The 17,943-nt window shown below is 43.7% G+C and overlaps 1 protein-coding gene and 3 long non-coding RNA genes across 4 annotated transcripts in view; 3 read left to right on the forward strand and 1 right to left on the reverse strand.

The window, feature by feature from the left end:
• BLK (BLK proto-oncogene, Src family tyrosine kinase) overlaps positions 1-17,943 on the forward strand; it is an 819,573-nt gene that overhangs the window by 721,498 nt on the left and 80,132 nt on the right. The gene's annotated exons all lie outside the window — the stretch shown is intronic.
• On the reverse strand, positions 396-2,314 carry LOC310674461. The gene is made up of 2 exons (XR_014509608.1): positions 1,879-2,314; positions 396-740 (listed from the first exon to the last, which is right to left on the reverse strand). It is a non-coding gene; the product is annotated as an uncharacterized lncRNA (long non-coding RNA).
• LOC310675338 lies at positions 4,261-6,844 on the forward strand. Its single transcript, XR_014510065.1, has 2 exons — positions 4,261-4,477; positions 6,500-6,844. It is a non-coding gene; the product is annotated as an uncharacterized lncRNA (long non-coding RNA).
• LOC310673713 lies at positions 10,845-12,529 on the forward strand. The gene is made up of 2 exons (XR_014509209.1): positions 10,845-11,067; positions 12,195-12,529. It is a non-coding gene; the product is annotated as an uncharacterized lncRNA (long non-coding RNA).

A 17,943-nucleotide genomic window follows, 5' to 3' on the forward strand; every position in this document is an offset into this window, starting at 1 on the left:
ATTCTACGTTCACTTGGAAATGTAGAAAGCCAACTGATATGGGATCAGACCACTGGTCAGTCCATCTCAGGATTCCCACACTGACTAGCAGTAACTTTCCAGGATTTCAGACAAGGATTATTTCCAGCCCCACCTCAAGATGTCAGGGATTGAACCAAGGCATGCAGAGCTATACTCCTCCCTCTCCACTTTCCTGGGTGTAAACCCCAGTTGACATAATAGGACTTCCTTCTGAGAAAGCATGCAAAAGGATGTGTCAGTTTAAGCCAACCTTCATGGAATATTCGCCCCAACCAAAGGACAATTAAAAAATTAATTAATAACAATAATGCACAAGGATGTCAGATTCTTGCACATTTGTAAAAAGAGAAAAGCATAAAGAATAACAACTTGAGTGGTGGGTGGATGTAGTTAATCACAGATTTATTGAAGGGATAGTGACAAATTATCAATGGTTTTCTGAAAGGGGTGGAATCAATTAACCAATGATTTATTTGAAAAGAGCAGACTGGCTCATTCTTCCTCGTGGTTGTAAAAACTTCTGCTAAGGAGTTTCTTGGAACGTCACCATCTCTTGCCTCAGCGTACACAGCACAGCAGAACATTGCGGAATGGACAGTTGTTATGTTTCTCCTCCCACTTCAAACCATTATGGCACCGGTAGCCCCGTGGCAGGCAATATCCTCTATTGCCAAAGCAGCCGACGACCGCAAGTCGTGTAGAAGCCTTTGGCCCAGAGTCTGCATATAAAAGAGGAGGGAAACATTCTTCAAAATACTTGAAGGGCCGTGAGACACAGAAATGACCAAACACCCCATGGGCTTAAGCTCAGGGCCAATTTCAGCTGAACAGCAGGAGGAGCATCTTGATGATGAGAGCAGTTCAGCGATGGCTGGTCCATTGGGGTGAATGGGGCACTCCCCTACCAACATGCGTTTTCCTCCAGGCAGCCCCCACCTACCTGCCTTCTCACTCACAACTACCTGTAAGCTTTATCCTCCTGCAATCCCTGCAGAACTCAACAGAGAGAGGAGGAGGGGGATATTCCTTCTGAAGAATCCTCAGCGTTTTACTCCTAGTTACTCTTTTTAGTACCTGTTTGCAACTTTCCTTTGTTCTCAGACATCTGATAGCACCTGATGAGCTGTGCTCATCCACCTTTATTGATTTATTGCTAATTGCCTGTTACCTTTTAAGGATTTCCTGTTTTCATTATTATATGGCTTCACTGTTGTCAGCTCTCTGGTTATAGACTCTGTATGATGCATATATTTTATATTAGTCTTAAATATTTCTGTATTTTTGTAAGTCACCGTGAGTTATGATTTTGCATGCAGTTTTGCCTAATGTAAACACTGCTGTAAATGATTTTACACAACAAAATGCATTTATGTGATTAACAACAACAATATGATCATGCTCATAATCCTCATTCTCCAAATCCTCATCCACATAAAGGCACACTTTACCCTAATACATGCCTCTGATGTCTAGTTGAAAACCTACAGTGTGGGCATTGCCAACCACAACAGGTTGTGCTAGAAATTCTCACGCTTGAGGTTCTGCAACTTCTTGGCTGCTATGAAGTACATTTCTCACTCAACCATTCATCTAGAATATCGGTGACTTGATGCAATGCAAAGACAATTCTATCTAAGAGTATGTAGAGACAATTGTCCACCACGGAGCCAGCATATCTCTATCAGGAATGGTGATGCTGACAAGAGCATGCATAACCATAATCAGGGCATGTTCCAGCCAAAGAGAAGCATTTTAAGAGATTTCAGTGGAAGAGTGAATCCCTGCACCCCAGTGAAATGCAGAACCTGTCCACCATGGAAGGTGTAGGAGATCATCTTCCATGTACATAACAATTACCTTCATCCTGCAAACCTTGATCGTCACCAGCAGGGTCTTCCTCCTGGAGGAAGTCTTTCAGGTTCTCTCCCTCTTGCTTTTCCATTTTGGCCAGATCTGCTTCATCAGCCTGGGCACTGCAAAGGAAGACCAATGCAAAGAAAAGACAGACAAACTTCATGGCTCTTAGAAAATTTGTTGGTGCTACTGCAAGGAATCCCAAGGATGGACCAGCAATGGTGATGCCTTGACAGAGTTCATGTCTATATATACAGGTTGGAAGCCAAGAAGGCTACCCTAATGGGCTGCATTTCATTGACTTTGAAGTAGCACTTTAGGTAAGGGAGCAAGATAAGGCCACATAGGACACCAGAGATTACTTGATTCTTAATGACAAGATTCTCTTTGATGTTGCCCCTAATCTGCAGGACTATTCTTTGGAGTTGAAATAATTGTATTTACCTTGTTGCTGTTGCTAATAACCCCTTTGCTCCCCATATGCTTGTCTCCTCATCTCCCCATCAGGCAGCTGACACATCATCTCAGGCTGCATACAGATCCTGAATGGTAATAAAGTGAGTCCTGTTTTGGGTGCCCTGTTGATAAATGGCAGTGTGTTCAGAGGAAGATGGCCAGGTTTTCGAGGGCATCTCTTAAGAACAAACATGTTTAAACTGCAAAAGTGTAAGACATAGGAAAAACAAAGCAAGTCTTTTCAAGTATCTGAATGGCAACTAGTAGAATTGGAGCAGGATGAGTCAGCCACGTGATGATGAGGAAACAGGTTGACAGATGGGAAGCCAGAGGGGTAATAAGATAGGATGTTAAGGTAAATAGGTGTCACAATACTGATGATAGGGCCAATATTATACCCCATGGGGAACTGCCTTGCACCATTGATCCATCTAGCTGAATATTGTCCACACTGATTGGCAGCTTTCTGGGGCTTCATGTAGGGAAAATCCTAGCCCTACCTAGAGATGTCAGGGACTTATCCACAGTTGGAGGCGGTGATGCTTTTGAATACCACTTGCAAATTACAGGAGAGGAGAGGGCTTGCGCTCATGTCCTACTTGAAGATTTTCCACAGGCATCTGGGCGGCCACTGTGAGATCAGGGTGCTGGGCAAGAGTCAATGGCCTGTTTAGTCATTTAGTCGTGTCCGACTCTTCGTAACCCCATGGACCAGAGCACGCCAGGCACTCCTGTCTTCCACTGCCTCCCGCAGTTTGGCCAAACTCATGCTGGTAGCTTCGAGAACACTATCCAACCATCTCGTCCTCTGCCGTCCCCATCTTCTTCTGCCCTCCATCTTTCCCAACATCAGTGTCTTTTCCAGGGAGTCTTCTCTTCTCATGAGGTGGCCAAAGTATTGGAGCCTCAGCTTCACGATCTGTCCTTCCAGTGAGCACTCAGGGCTGATTTCCTTCAGAATGGAGAGGTTTGATCTTCTTGCAGTCCGTGGGACTCTCAAGAGTCTCCTCCAGCACCATAATTCAAAGGCATCAATTCTTCAGCGATCAGACTTCTTTATGGTCCAGCTCTCACTTCCATACATCACTACTGGGAAAACCATAGCTTTAACTATATGGACCTTTGTTGGCAAGGTGATATCTCTACTTTTTAAGATTCTGTCTAGTTTTGTCGACAGGGCTCTACTTATGTTTATATGTCATTTTGAATGCCAAGCAAATACCCTCTCGCTGTGGTACAGTCCTTCCCCTAAAAGTAGGCTTTAGTTGCTTAGATGAATTCTCGCAGTTGCTTCTCTCTCATCATGCCTGATTCAGAGTAGAATGAGGACTGGCCCATCTTCAATTTTCTGCAAAAAGAAAAACAGAGAACTTTGTCTTCTGCTGGTAGCTTGCTCCGGGCCCTGCTTAGTAGCTTTGTAAATATTAAAATGCCTCTTAGGTATGCCTTTATCTTAGGGATAAAGGGGGCCTGGTGGCCTACATTTGGCCCACAGGCCTGAGCTCCCACCCTCAAGTTTTTTAAATCTTGTGGCAAAGGTGAGAAGTCAAGCAAGACCAAGATAGTATTTCCTGTTTTCTTTTTCCTGGTTTTTCTTCTAACTCCTCTTTCTCTCTCCTCCTCCTCCACCCTTACCATTTTAGTTCATGTACTCTCTTCCCCATAATTCACAAGTAGCAGCTAGGCCTATAGATCTGCTAGACCTTCCCATTGGCGTTCTGGTCAAGATGTCTCCCTCCACTGAATTACAGGAAGGGAAGTTAACCCAACGGGCTGTTCTTTCTATGTCTCTCTACCTGCTTTGCTTGCCCGCCACCTGGAGGATGCCAGAATGCAGAGCACATCCCTGGAAGCAACTGATAGCTAATGTTGGCAGCAGTCTCAGAAACCTAAAACTATTCGAGTCGTTTCCTGGTATAAGTGGTATAAATACCAGCAACGCTCCCAAAGATTCTCCATCCCTTACTTCATTGAGCCTTGTTTTCCGGCTAACATTGCAAGCGCAGCCAATCGACAGCCATGAAGGCGCTTTGCGTTCTCTTCGCTGTTGCCTTCTTGGTTTTCCAGGTCCAGGCCAATCCCAAACCACCATCTGAGGATGAAGTGGAAGTCAAGGAGGCTGATGTGTCTCGTGCTTATAAAGACGGTAAGTTGTGCTGAACAACAACATTCCACTTAGGTACCGCAGGCTGTGCAAGAATCCCAGAACTGCAGTTGGAAGTGCAACCCTAGGTCAGCTCCTGTAGGGTGTGGTGGAAAAAGGATTATCTAGAATTACAAACCCCTCAAACTGTTCCATTTTAAGTGGAACATCCCAGAATTACAGAAGTCTTCCCAGCTTCTGATCTGGGATGTCCAGTTTGTGGCCCCGAAAGGCGTGCATCCCAATTTTCCTCTGGGGCATGTTGAAGGGTATGATCCAGCTACTCGGGACTTTCCAGCTTCACAGGAAGGACACGAGAAAACTGTTTCATTGCCCATCTCTTACTCGGATGATGGCATGCATTCAGTCCCAACACCTACTGAGTTTGGTGGTACTGTGCATTTTAGCACTGCAGCCTAGGATTGTAGCATGGACCTGTTCCTTCAAGGTCTGGGCTGGGAAGTCTTTATTTATATTCCCTCAGGGGCAGCCTGTAAGGAGCTGTATAGCAGTGGTGGGTGAGACTATAGTCAAATGAAGGCAGAACAACCCTCCCTCTCTCTGCCATCCTCTTCTTTCCTCTCCCTCTCTTTTCCGCCACTTTCTTCACTCTTTTTGACACCCCCCCACCAATTCCTGAAGGGGACATGTGGTCATTGTGAGAGCAGGATGGTGGGCTAGATGGGGCATTGGCCTGATCCAGCAGGCTTTTCTTATGTTCTTAATATGCAAAACTGAAACACAACCAACATTTGAAATTCACCCTTCTCTGAATTTTTAGAAGGCGGTTCTGCAGCCAAATAACATGTACAAACGTGCATCTATTAGGTAAAAATGTGCCTAAAAATAACATGAAAATGCATCCCGGTGTTGTTGACAGCAATGTTTATATTAGGCAAATGACTATTATTTAATTAATAGTCATACCTTTTTCAAAATGAACAAAGGCAACTTATAAGAATACTGAAATATATAAAGCAGATATATGCATATATACAGAGTCTAAAACAAAAGAATAAAGAACAGTCAAGCCCTGCAGTAATGGAAAACCACAACCCATAAAAAGTAACAAAACCAGCATAATATACAATTCAGCAAAATGAGAAATTAACAGTAAAAAACTGAGTTATTTTTAGAATGATTAAAAAAGAAGAAGAGTTAGTATGCAAATGTGGGAAACTGAATTTAAGATGCAAGAAGTGAGACATTGAGGGAAACCGAAATTGCCAGATTATTCACCAGTTGTTTGTTTAGAATGCAATCCTATGCATATCTATTTGGAAGTGAGCCCTACTGAAGTCAATGGGGCTTACTCTGAGGCTGCGTTGAAGTGGATCCGCCTGGCATTCTAGTCCAACCCTCTGTTGGATAGTCCATACCTAGACCACCCCCACCAAATGATGCCAAGCCACTGCTTGAAAACTTCCATCCTGTGAGGGAAAGCCCATTAGCCCATGGGGAGGCAAACTAAGGCCCAGGGGCTGGATCTGGCCCAATCGCCTTCTAAACCCGGGAATCAGCATGTTTTTACATGAGTAGAATGTGTCCTTTTATTTAAAATGCATCTCTGGGTGCATAGGAATTCGTTCATTATTTCCCCCCAAAAAATATAGTCTGACCCCCCCCCCCCCAAGGTCTGAGGGACAGTGGACCGGCCCCCTACTGAAAAAGTGTGCTGACCCGTCCAGTGATTAGCCCTTTAGTTATTTGGCTTCACCGTTGGGTGCTGCAGTGCTGGCTGGTGCCCATTGGAACTGATAGGGTGGAAGGTAAGGAGGCCAACAGCCAAAGCCAATGAGAAGCAGAACCAACCAATTCTCATTTTATTCCCATCCTTCCCTTTGTCAGGTTGTACAGGAGGAGGAAGCTGAAATGGGCCCCATTCAACCCAACGGGTCAGCCATCAGTGATCTACTCTCACCATTAAGTTTTTCCTCCAACCGAAATCTACCCTCCCATAAATGAGTGCTTTGCTCATTTTTATGTCCGACAATATTTTCATGAATGCTTCTTTTTTACATTCAGACCCTGGGCTGAAGAAAGAACCAAAGGATTCTTCAAGGATTACGGTGGTCCTCTGTGCTTCAATGAACCAGGGTTACTGCCTGCCAAAGGATTTTCAGTGTGATACAGGCATGGTGTTCGTGGATGAAGAAAATAACTGTCCATATCCTCACATTCTGAAGTGCTGTGTGCGCTGATACAAGATTTGGCGGAGTGTCGTGAAAACCTTTGGAAGAAGTTTCTAGAATTAACCACTCCACTCCTTTCGAATAAATCACCGGTTTATCATTTCTACTCCTTTCAGCAAATCATTGGTTAATTAACCTCCACTTCCCTTCAATAAATGACCTATTAATTGCACACAAACCCTGCTCAAATTGTTTTTCCTTAAGTTTCTTTTTTGTATACACACAAGAACATGGAATCTGAAATCCTCGTTCATTACTTAGTTACAGTGGTACCTCTGGTTACGAACTTACCAGTAATTCGTTCCAGAGGTCTGTTCTTAACCTGAAACCGTTCTTAACCTGAGGTACCACTTCAGCTAATGGGGCCTCCCACTGCCGCTGCGCGATTTCTGTTCCCATCCTGGGGCAAAGTTCTTAACCCAAGGTACTATGGTATTTCTGGGTTAGTGGAGTCTGTAACCTGAAGCATCTGTAACCTGAGGTACCACTATATTTGTTATATTTCTATTATGCATAGGTTGGGGCAGTTTTCCCATGAAGGTTGGCTTCTAATGACACAACCCTTTGCATGTTTACTCAAAGGAAATCCCATTACATCTACTGGAGTTTAGTCCCAGGAAAGCGGAAAGGAAGGAGTGGAGCTCAGTGACGTCACAGGCACATGACATGGCACTGAGCCCCTCCAGTGTTGGTCCCCAAACGCTGCCTCTGGATTCAGTCATAAACTGAGGGTTTTCCCAGGGGAAAATGATGCTGTGAATGAGCCCCAAGCCAGCTTTCAATCTTCTAAAACAGGTGCGCCAAATAGGGAGGGGCTGGGGGCGCCAAAGACCCCCAAATATTTTCAGTGAAGAGGCGGCTCACCCTCAAAGTTTTGTGGTGGCTGTGTGACATGCTACAGGGCTGTGGGACACCCACATGACATATCAGCACACCCTGGCAGTGTGTGTGCATGATGTCAGCATGCCCTGTGGTGCGGTGTGCATGCATGGCATGCTGACGTTGCATGACCCCAGCTCCCTCAATTGCGGGGACAAGGCGGAGTGTGCTTCCCTAAGTGTGCACAGAATGCATAAATGTCAGCCTGCAGACTGCAAAAGACGACCACTGCAAAAGTGACAGAGTAACCTCACAGCTGTAAACTTTGGGGGTTCTCATTGTAAAAGACCACAGAGATAATTGACAACAGTAATGCCCTTAAGGGAAGAATTTATTCCTATACAGTGGTACCTCGGGTTAAGAACTTAATTCATTCTGGAGGTCCGTTCTTAACCTGAAACTGTTCTTAACCTGAAGCACCACTTTAGCTAATGGGGCCTCCCGCTGATGCCGTGCCACCGGAGCACAATTTCTGTTCTCATCCTGAAGCAAAGTTCTTAACCCGAGGTACTATTCTGGGTTAGGGGAGTCTGTAACCTGAAGCTTATGTAACCTGAAGCGTATGTAACCTGAAGCGTATGTAACCTGAGGTACCACTGTATACAGGACTGCCACCAGGCTATGTTCCACTGGCTTTGAATTTGCACCCGTGACAAGGGTGCAATATAACATCACATATGGCATTTGAGATCATTTTATTCTTCATGGCTGAGTTATCTTTGAAGTTGCCTCCAAATATATTGGCCCTTTCATCAGTATTGCAGCACCTATTTACCTTAAGCTCCTTCCTAATTACCCTCTGGCTTCCCATCTGTCAACCTGTTTCCTCACCATCACGTGGCTGACTCATCCTGTTCCAAGTCTATTGGTTGTCATTCAGATACTCAAAAAGAGCTGCCTTGTTTATGCCATGTCTTATGCTTTTGCAGTTTAAACATGCTTGTTCTTAAGAGATGCCCTTGAAAACCTGGCCTTCTTCCTCTGAACACACTGCCATTTATCAATGGGGCACCCGAAACAGGATCCACTTCATTACCATTCATGATTTGAATGCAGCCTAAGATGAGTCAATTTTAGCAGGCATTTGCTGGCTCCTTTTTAGCTTCAAATCAGCTAAGACAACTAGATAATTTCACCTCCGTGCCAGATTTATGTATAAGCTAAACGAGCTATAACTTAGGGCTCCACTCTCTTGCCCCCCCCCCCAAATCTGGATGTGATGTACATTTCCAAAATATAAGATAAAAAACAAATAAAATAAAACCTACATACGGCAACAGTGTTTTGTGTTGAGTAGGCTCCTATGATGTAAATAATGGGCCCCCAATCATGTTAAGTTAGAGCGTAATAATTATTTCACTATTAATATACTTCTTCTTAATTGTATTTCACTATTAATATACAGTGGTACCTTGGGTTAAGAACTTAATTCATTCTGGAGGTCCGTTCCTAACCTGAAACTGTTCTTAACCTGAGGTACCACTTTACCTAATGGGCCCTCCTGCTGCCGCCACGCCACCACCACACGATTTCTGTTCTCATCCTGAAGCAAAGTTCTTAACCTGAGGTACTATTTCTGGGTTGGCTGAGTCTTTAACCTGAAGCGTATGTAAACTGAAGCATCTGTAACCCAAGGTACCACTGTACTTCTTCTTAATTGTATTTCGGTTCAACATTTACTTTGATAAAATACATATTTTGTTATGTGCAAATGGCTTTAGGTACCTATTAGGTCCATAAATTACCACATAGCATATATTCAACACAAAAAACAGTGACAGTTTGTTGTTGACAAAGGACAGCTGGACATATAAAGGGCCCCATTACCTTCACTAGCTTAGGGCCTCATCAAACCTAAATCCGGCCCTGTTTCACCTATACAGCTCCTAAGATATTCCACTCATCCAACTATGAATTATTAGGACATCCCCTCACCAATCTGCTCCCCCTCTAGACATACTTCTGTATCTCAATGTGTTGTCCAAAACTTGACACAGTATCCAAGATGTGTAGAAAAGTGTAGAACGAATATCATTTTCTATACTTTCCCCTCTTCTGCTGCCAATCTGTGCCTTCCTTGTTCTAAATGTGTGTGTCTTTCTTTTACAACTGAAGCAGTGATGTAGATTTATATCAGTTGATTCTCATTCTGTCAGTTTCAATCAAAGGTCCCAGACTGTCAAGTTCATACTGAATCTTCATACTGCCATCAATGGTGTTAACTGTGTCTCCTGGTTTTGTGTCATCTACCTATTCAAGGAGCAACTCTTCCGTGTCCTAGTCTTATTCATGAAAATTTTCAATTATACAGGGCTTAGGTCAGAGCCCTGTGGCACTCAAAACCTGTATCCTGAATACCATAGAGACAATAATTACCCAACTAAATAAAGAGCAGAATAAGAGTGGGGGAGGAGTTTTATTTTGATGCATTTAATGAGAAACTGCCTAATTTGCAGTTTCAGACCAGTCTGCATAGGAAAAACCAGCTATACATCAAAATGCAGACTTTCAGATCTTTCAATCCATTTTTTCCCAACTCCAAAAAGGACACAAAGTGCATATATTAAGCAGAAAGTACACAAGCCGCAAGAATAACATGCAAAATGCATCATAGCATAAAAATTGTTTGAAGAAAAGGTCCTTTGTCAACCCTGTATACAAAAAGATGCTTATTGGAAGAAATGCTGTTGAATTCTCCTGAGGGTTATTTTCTTTTGAAAAATAAAGTGAAATTGCCAGGGGAAAAAATTATAACTGAATTTAAGATTGCAAACCTGAGAAACTGAGAGAAAGCCACATTGCATTGGCAGTTCATTCCTATAGCAGAATAAATAAATTATTACAAGATTTTGGGAAATGGTGGTAAATGAACTTTGAAAATCATGAAATAATATATATATATCTAGAGAGTCTCCCAAAAGGGCGTTGAACAATACCACAAATGCCAAGTTTTTCCCCACACTCAGAGCCCAGGAACATCAAAATAAATATTGCTTAGTAGATTATGACGAGGATGTGTCAGCTGCCTGATGGGGAGATGAGGAGGCAAGCATATGGGGAGCAAAGGGGTTATTAGCAACAGCAACAGGGCAAATACAATTACTTAAACTCCAAAGAAAAGGCCTGCGGACTGGGGGCAACATCAAAGAGACTCTTGTCATTAAGAATCAAGTAATCTCAGATGCCCTATGTGGCCTTATCTTGCTCTCTTACCTGAAGTGCTACTTCAAAGTCAATGAAATGCAGCCCAGCCTTCTTGGCTTCCAACCTGTATATATAGACATGAACTCTGTCAAGGCATCACCATTGCTAGTCCATCCTTGGGATTCCTTGCAGTGGCACCAACAAATTTTCTAAGAGCCATGAAGTTTGTCTGTCTTTTCTTTGCATTGGTCTTCCTTTGCAGTGCCCAGGCTGATGAAGCAGATCTGGCCAAAATGGAGAAGCAAGAGGGAGAGGACTTGAAGGACTTCCTCCCCGGGGAAGACCCTGCTGGTGACGATCAAGGTTTGCAGGATGAAGGTAATTGTTATGTACATGGAAGATGAGCTCCTACACCTTCCATGGTGGACAGGTTCTGCATTTCACTGGGGTGCAGGGATTCTCTCTTCCACTGAAATCTCTTAAAATGCTTCTCTTTGGCTGGAACATGCCCTGATTATGGTTATGCATGCTCTTGTCCGCATCACCATTCCTGATAGAAATATGCTGGCTCTGTGGCGGACAATTGTCTCTACATACTCTTAGATAGAATTGTCTTTGCATTGCATCAAGTCACCGATATAAACACACTCTAGATGAATGGTTGAGTGAGAAATGTACTTCATAGCAGCCAAGAAGTTGCAGAACCTCAAGCGTGAGATTTTCTAGGATGACATGTTGGGGTTGGTAATACCCACACTGTAGGTTTTCAAGTAGACATCAGAGGCACGTATTAGGGTAAAGTGTGCCTTTATGTGGATGAGGATTTGTTGTTGTTGTTGTTAATCACATAAATGCATTTTGTTGTGTAAAATCATTTACAGCAGTGTTTACATTAGGCAAAACTGCATGCAAAATCATAACCCACGGTGACTTACAAAAATACAGAAATATTTAAGACTAATATAAAATATATGCATCATACAGAGTCTATAACCAGAGAGCCGACAACAGTGAAGCCATCTAATAATGAAAACAGGAAATCCATAAAAGGTTACAGGCAATTAGCAATAAATCAATAAAGGTGGAGAAGCATTATAAGAGCTCATCACGTGCTATCAGATGTCTGAGAGCAGAGGAAAGTTGCAAACAGGTACCAAAAAGAGTAACTAGGAGTAAAACGCTGAGGATTCTTCAAAAGGAATATCCCCCTCCTTCTCTCTCTGTTGAGCTCTGCAGGGATTGCAGGAGGATAAAGCTTACAGGTAGTTGTACGTGAGAGAGCAGGTAGGTGGTGGCTGCCTGGAGGAAAACACATGTTGGTAGGGGAGTGCCCCATTCACCCCAATGGACCAGCCATCACTGAACTGCTCTCATCATCAGGATGCTCCTCCTACTGTTCAGCTGAAATTGGTCCTGATCTTAAGCCCATGGGGTGTTTGATCATTTCTGTGTCTCACAGCCCTTCAAGTATTTTGAAGAATGTTTCCCTCCTCTTTTATATGCAGACTCTGGGCCAAAGGCTTCTACACGACTTGCGGTCGTCGGCTGCTTTGGCAACAAAGGATATTGCTTGCCACGGGGCTACCGGTGCCATAATGGTTTGAAGTGGGAGGAGAAACATAACAACTGTCCATTCCGCAATGTTCTGCTGTGCTGTGTACGCTGAGGCAAGAAATGGTGACGTTCCAAGAAACTCCTTAGCAGACCTTTTTACAACCACGAGGAAGAATGAGCCAGTCTGCTCTTTTCAAATAAATCATTGGTTAATTGATTCCACTCCTTTCAGAAAACCATTTGATAATTTGTCACTATCCCTTCAATAAATCTGTGATTAACTACATCCACTCACCACTCAAGTTGTTATTCTTTATGATTTTCTCTTTTTACAAACGTGCAAGAATCTGACATCCTTGTGCATTATTGCTATTAATTAATTGTCCTTTGGTTGGGGCGAGTATTCCATGAAGGTTGGCTTAAACTGACACATCCTTTTGCATGCTTACTCAGAAGGAAGTCCCATTATGTCAACTGGGGTTTACTCCCAGGAAAGTGGGGAGGGAGGAGTACAGCGCTGCATGCCTTGGTTCAATCCCTGACATCGTGAGGGGGGGGGGGGCTGGAAATAATCCTTGTCTGAAATCCTGGAAAGTTACTGCTAGTCAGTGTGGGTAACCCTGAGATGGACTGACCAGTGGTCTGATCCCATTTTGGTTGGTTTTCTACACTTCCAAGTGAATGTAGAATGTAGAAATGTAGTGCAAAACCTTTCCCCAAGAGGTTCCTTTCTGCTAAATTTCAGGAAAAACACATGAGGCACCAACTCCTTTTAGCTCTCAGAAGGCAGAGCTAAAATCCGAAAGGGGTTATGGCATTTGCTCATAATGTACACAGAAAGTGGACTGGGTGGCACAAGATAGAACTGAATAGAAATGGCTTCTGGTTCAACATAAAGGTTTGATGGTGTCAATTGCACACCACATGTCAGGGATTGAAGGAAAGGAAGGATGCATGCCTGCACCCAATGAATTCCCACCGATATTTCTTAATGGAAGAAGAAGTGTTTGGATTTGATATCCCGCTTTATCACTACCCTAAGGAGTCCCAAAGCGGCTAACAGTCTCCTTCCCCTTCCTTCCCCACAACAAACACTCTGTGAGGTGAGTGGGGCTGAGAGACTTCAGAGAAGTGTGACTAGCCCAATGTCACCCAGCAGCTGCATGTGGAGGACTGAGGACGCGAACCCGGTTCCCCAGATTACCACTACACCACACTGGTTCTCATCTGGACAGCTGACACCAGGAATGGGGCCATTACTCTGCTGTAGGATGACTCCCTCTTTACTGTGCAAAAGCTTGAATTGCTACCCAGTTCTCAAATGATATGGGGTGGGGGGAGACTGTCTGGAAGATAAATAATGACCCAGATTCCATCAGTTGAAGTTCAGAAGTGTCATGTGTGGAGAGCCTGCCCCTCCCCTTCAGTAACATCACAGATAAGAATTAACGAGCAGTTTATATTTTATAGTCCCTTTTTATTCATGCATCAGGTTGCAAGCAATAATCTACACCCCTCCCCAAGGAAAGCAGTTGGCTACTCTAATCATCCCCTCTAATCACAAGTGTTTGTCACTTGGGTCAGCTGTCTCGCTCTAACATAGGCCCTAGTTCCTGCTGATCCACAAAGCTGAACCATAGACTCCTGGCAGCGGTGGTTCCAGGATTCAGGAACCCTCATCCTCAGGAGCTTCAGTGGGTTCCCTTATTCTGGAGGAGACAAGAGATGCAACCTAAGAAGTGCATCCATCACCTGATCTGCTGGGATACTCTGTGTATAGTGGAAAGGGTGGTTCTTTGTGGGCAGTGGGTCTTCTGCTGGGGATGGGGCCCTGGAACATTCCCAACCTTGCGGCCCTCTGGATCAAGCCCTGAACTCCTATATATTGTGGCCGATGGGTTGCTGCTCCCTGGACATGTGAGTTGCTGTTGCATCTCTTTTGTTTTCTCCCTAATCGTGCTAAGCTTAAAGTGACACTCTGGACCCAGTGCAGCAAAGAATCTAAGGATGCCAAATAGGTGCCTCCCTCTCCTTAGCAGATAAAGCCAAAGTTTAGAGGTTAGGACTAGAGTGATGTCACTGAGAAGAAAGGCAGCAAGTTGGAAAGCCAGGGAGGCAGAACATGGTGTTTGATTTCTGTTTTAATTGAAGGCTATGGAAGAAACAAGACCCTTCTGGGGTGTTTGCTGAGAACCCCTCTATCACAGGCTCAGCTTGTATATATGTGTACACAAACCATGTATCATGAAGACTCACAGTCCCTACTGTGCCTCATTCCTCAAAGGAAACACAAACCCTGGGTAAACACCTAGAACCTTTTAAATCTCACACCGCTCAGAGATTGGGGTGACATGCAACAGTGTGTGTGTATCTCAACTGCTTGCATTGCTTGACAGCCCTGTCTACCTGCCAGCCAGCCAACCAACCCACCCCCTTCCCTTTGTACCTCAACCCAACCTCCATCCCCTCATGTCCTTCAGCCCCTCCATCCTCGAAAATGACACATACAAATTCATTATACGAAATATTGCACTGACTAGGATAAAAAAAACCCAACTTAGAAGGCCTCATTGAAAGGCAGAAGTCATCAACAAGCACTGAAAATATGCCAAAAGGGTTTCCAGATGTCTGCAGTCACAACCAGCAGCTCAACACTCTTAAAATCGGCCGTGTTCCGCAAAATCACAACACTGTCATGTCGCCAGTCAGATCTGGATATGTTTCAACATGATGAGACATACAATTGGGTGAGGTCAGACTGCCTAATCTGATTGGCAATGAGAGCTTCACATTCTTTCTGATTTCTTTTTTGAATAGAGAGAGAAATAAGTTGCAAAGAGACTTTTAAAAGGCCCCAATGCAAGCAGGTGTACAGCCTTTGAGAGAAGAGATAAATAATTTTTTTGAAAAAAATAAATTCCAGTAGCACCTTAGAGACCAACTACGTTTGTTCTGGGTATGAGTTTTCATGTGCATGCACACTTCTTCAGATACACAGATTTCTGCTTGCACACCAAAGCTTGTAGCCAGAACAAACTTAGTTGGTTTCTAAGGTGCTATTGGATTTTTTATTTTATTTTTATTTTTTATTTTGACTGCGTCAGACCAACACGGCTATGTACCTGATTTTGAGAGAAGAGAATATCCTTTAACATTTCTCCAATGAAAATGGGAAAATGTCATCCTATTCAATAATAATAATAATAACAACAACAGCAACAACAAACTATTACTTATTACTTATTAAAGGTAAAGCGACCCCTGACCATTAGGTCCAGTAATGGACAACTCTGGGGTTGCGGCACTCATCTCACTCTATAGGCCGAGGGAGGTGGTGCTTGTCCGCAGACAACTTCCGGGTCATGTGGCCAGCATGACTAAGCCGCTTCTGGCGAACCAGAGCAGTGCATGGAAATGCTGTTTACCTTCCCGCCAGTGTGGTACCTATTTATCTACTTGCACTCTGATGTGTTTTCAAACTTCTAGGTTGGCAGGAGCAGGGACCGAGCAATGGGAGCTCACCCCCTGGTGGGGATTCGAACCGCCAACCTTCTGATCAGCAAGTCCTAGGCTCTGTGGTTTAACCCACAGCGCCACCCGCGTCCCTTATTACTTATACTCTGCCCATCTGACTGGGTCACCCCAGCCACTCTGCATGGCTTCCAGCATATACAAGAACACAATAAAACATTTTAAAACTTCCCTATACAAGTCTGCATTCAGATGTCTTCTAAAGCTTGTATAGTTGCTTACCTATCTCCTTGGGACATAAGTGGGATATCCCAGGATCAAATCAGAAACTGGGACGGTTTCTGTAACTCTGGGACTGTCCCTGGAAAATAGGGGTGCTTCGGGGGTCTGGAAGTGATTAACATTGCAGGATTCAGGACAAGCAAAATGAAACCCATTTCTACATAGCACAACTGTGGAGTTGACATCCTCAAAGTGCAACAATGACCATCAAATTGGATGGCTTTGAAAGAGTTCTGGGCAAACTCCTGAAGGATGAGACTGCCAGTGGTTGCCAGCCATGTCTGCTATATTCTCCCTCCGCTTGCCTGTCCAGTTTGGGCTGGGGACCAATACATGGGTTCAAGGTTTATTCCCCCCCACCCTGGGTTCTGAGAAGCCATTTTTCCAGTTCTGTCGCCTCTTCCAGCAACACTTCAGGCAAAAGGCCACAGCCAAGCCAACATTCTACAACTCTTTTTGGAGTAAGAGGAAATGAACGTAGGGGATTTTGAAAGCGACTGCAGTTCGGTAAACGTTTCAGGAAATTACTTTTATCTGGCCACTTCAGAATAGAACTTAATGCGTTCTGTTTACACAGGGCTTTCTGGGCAGCAGCGGCAGGGCGTGTGTGCTGAGAGCCTTCTTTTAACTTCTGAACTGTGCAAACATTTGGAGATATGTGATTTCAGCAAATGCTCAGAGGTGATTGATCAGCAAAATAAGCTTCAGCTGATTATTCTTGTTGAATACATGCTTGTAAATGAACCTTGAAGGGAGGGGGGAATACAGGAAGAAATAGACAGGAGAAACACAGCTGGGGAATTTGCCTTTAGCAGGAAATCATGCTGGGCTGCTCACATTTCTGATTCTCATATTTTGATCACATCAAGTGTATGGATCTGATGTGTTGTCATGAACTGCGTCCGGTAATAGCAGTGCTCCCCCCCCCCTAAAAGAAATGTTTAGGGCTACTCTCATTTTCCTACTCATATTGAAATGCTGCCCCTCAATGAGGCCAAACTTAGATTCACAAAAGGTTTAGGGGTATGCGTACCCCTGCGTACCCCCAGGAAAAAAAGCACTGGGTAATAGTAACAGTTATAACAGTCCTTTGCAAATTTTGTTACCAATTCCTTCCGGTCAAGTAATGATGCTTGGGAATATATAATGAGTTGAACAATTTTTTTTAAAAAATAACCTTTTCTAACCCCACCCCCAAAGCCTTCCTTTTAGGAATTCTAGGCACCGAAATTCCAAGGGAGCAGATAGGACTATTTATGTATGCAACCACGGCTGCACAGATGTTATTGGCCCAGAGATGGAAAGAAGATAAAGTCCCTATCGAAGAAGAATGACAGATCAAGTTGAGGGATTATGCCGAAATAGCCAAAATGACTGGAAGATTCAGAAATCAGGAAGACCAAAATTTTAATAAGGAATGAGGGAAATTTATAACTTATCTTAAAAACCATTATAAACAGTTAAAATCATTAGCAGGGTTGGAATATCACTTGTAGTTTAATGGTGAATTTTGGACACGATGGAGAAGTAAAAGATTTTGGATTATCATTACCAGTTTGACCCCCCTCTATGGGACCCTGTAAGTTACCTCTTTGGTCCTTATATCAGCACATGTGGGACCAACATGGATAGCTGGCCCTGATGAATACTTGAGGTTCCCGACCCGCATGGTTGTAATTCGTGGGCAATGATTTAATTTTATCCTGATTCTAATTTTTAAGCTGTATTTTAATCAATTGTTTGATTGTGTTTTAATGTATTTAATATTTGATGTTAGCCACCCTGAGCCCAGTCTTGTCTGGGGAGGGTGGGGTATAAATAAAAATTTACTTACTTACTTACTTAAAGATGCAGGCGGAAATGTTTAGCAAAAGGACCAACAAAGGGGAGGAGGGAAGTCCAAGGGATTCCTTGGAATCTTGCTTTTATGTTGTAAGTTGGACATGT

The sequence above is a fragment of the Podarcis tiliguerta genome (genome assembly GCF_965153285.1).
Source record: "Podarcis tiliguerta genome assembly, chromosome: 3".
NCBI classification, from domain to species: Eukaryota; Metazoa; Chordata; class Lepidosauria; order Squamata; family Lacertidae; genus Podarcis; species Podarcis tiliguerta.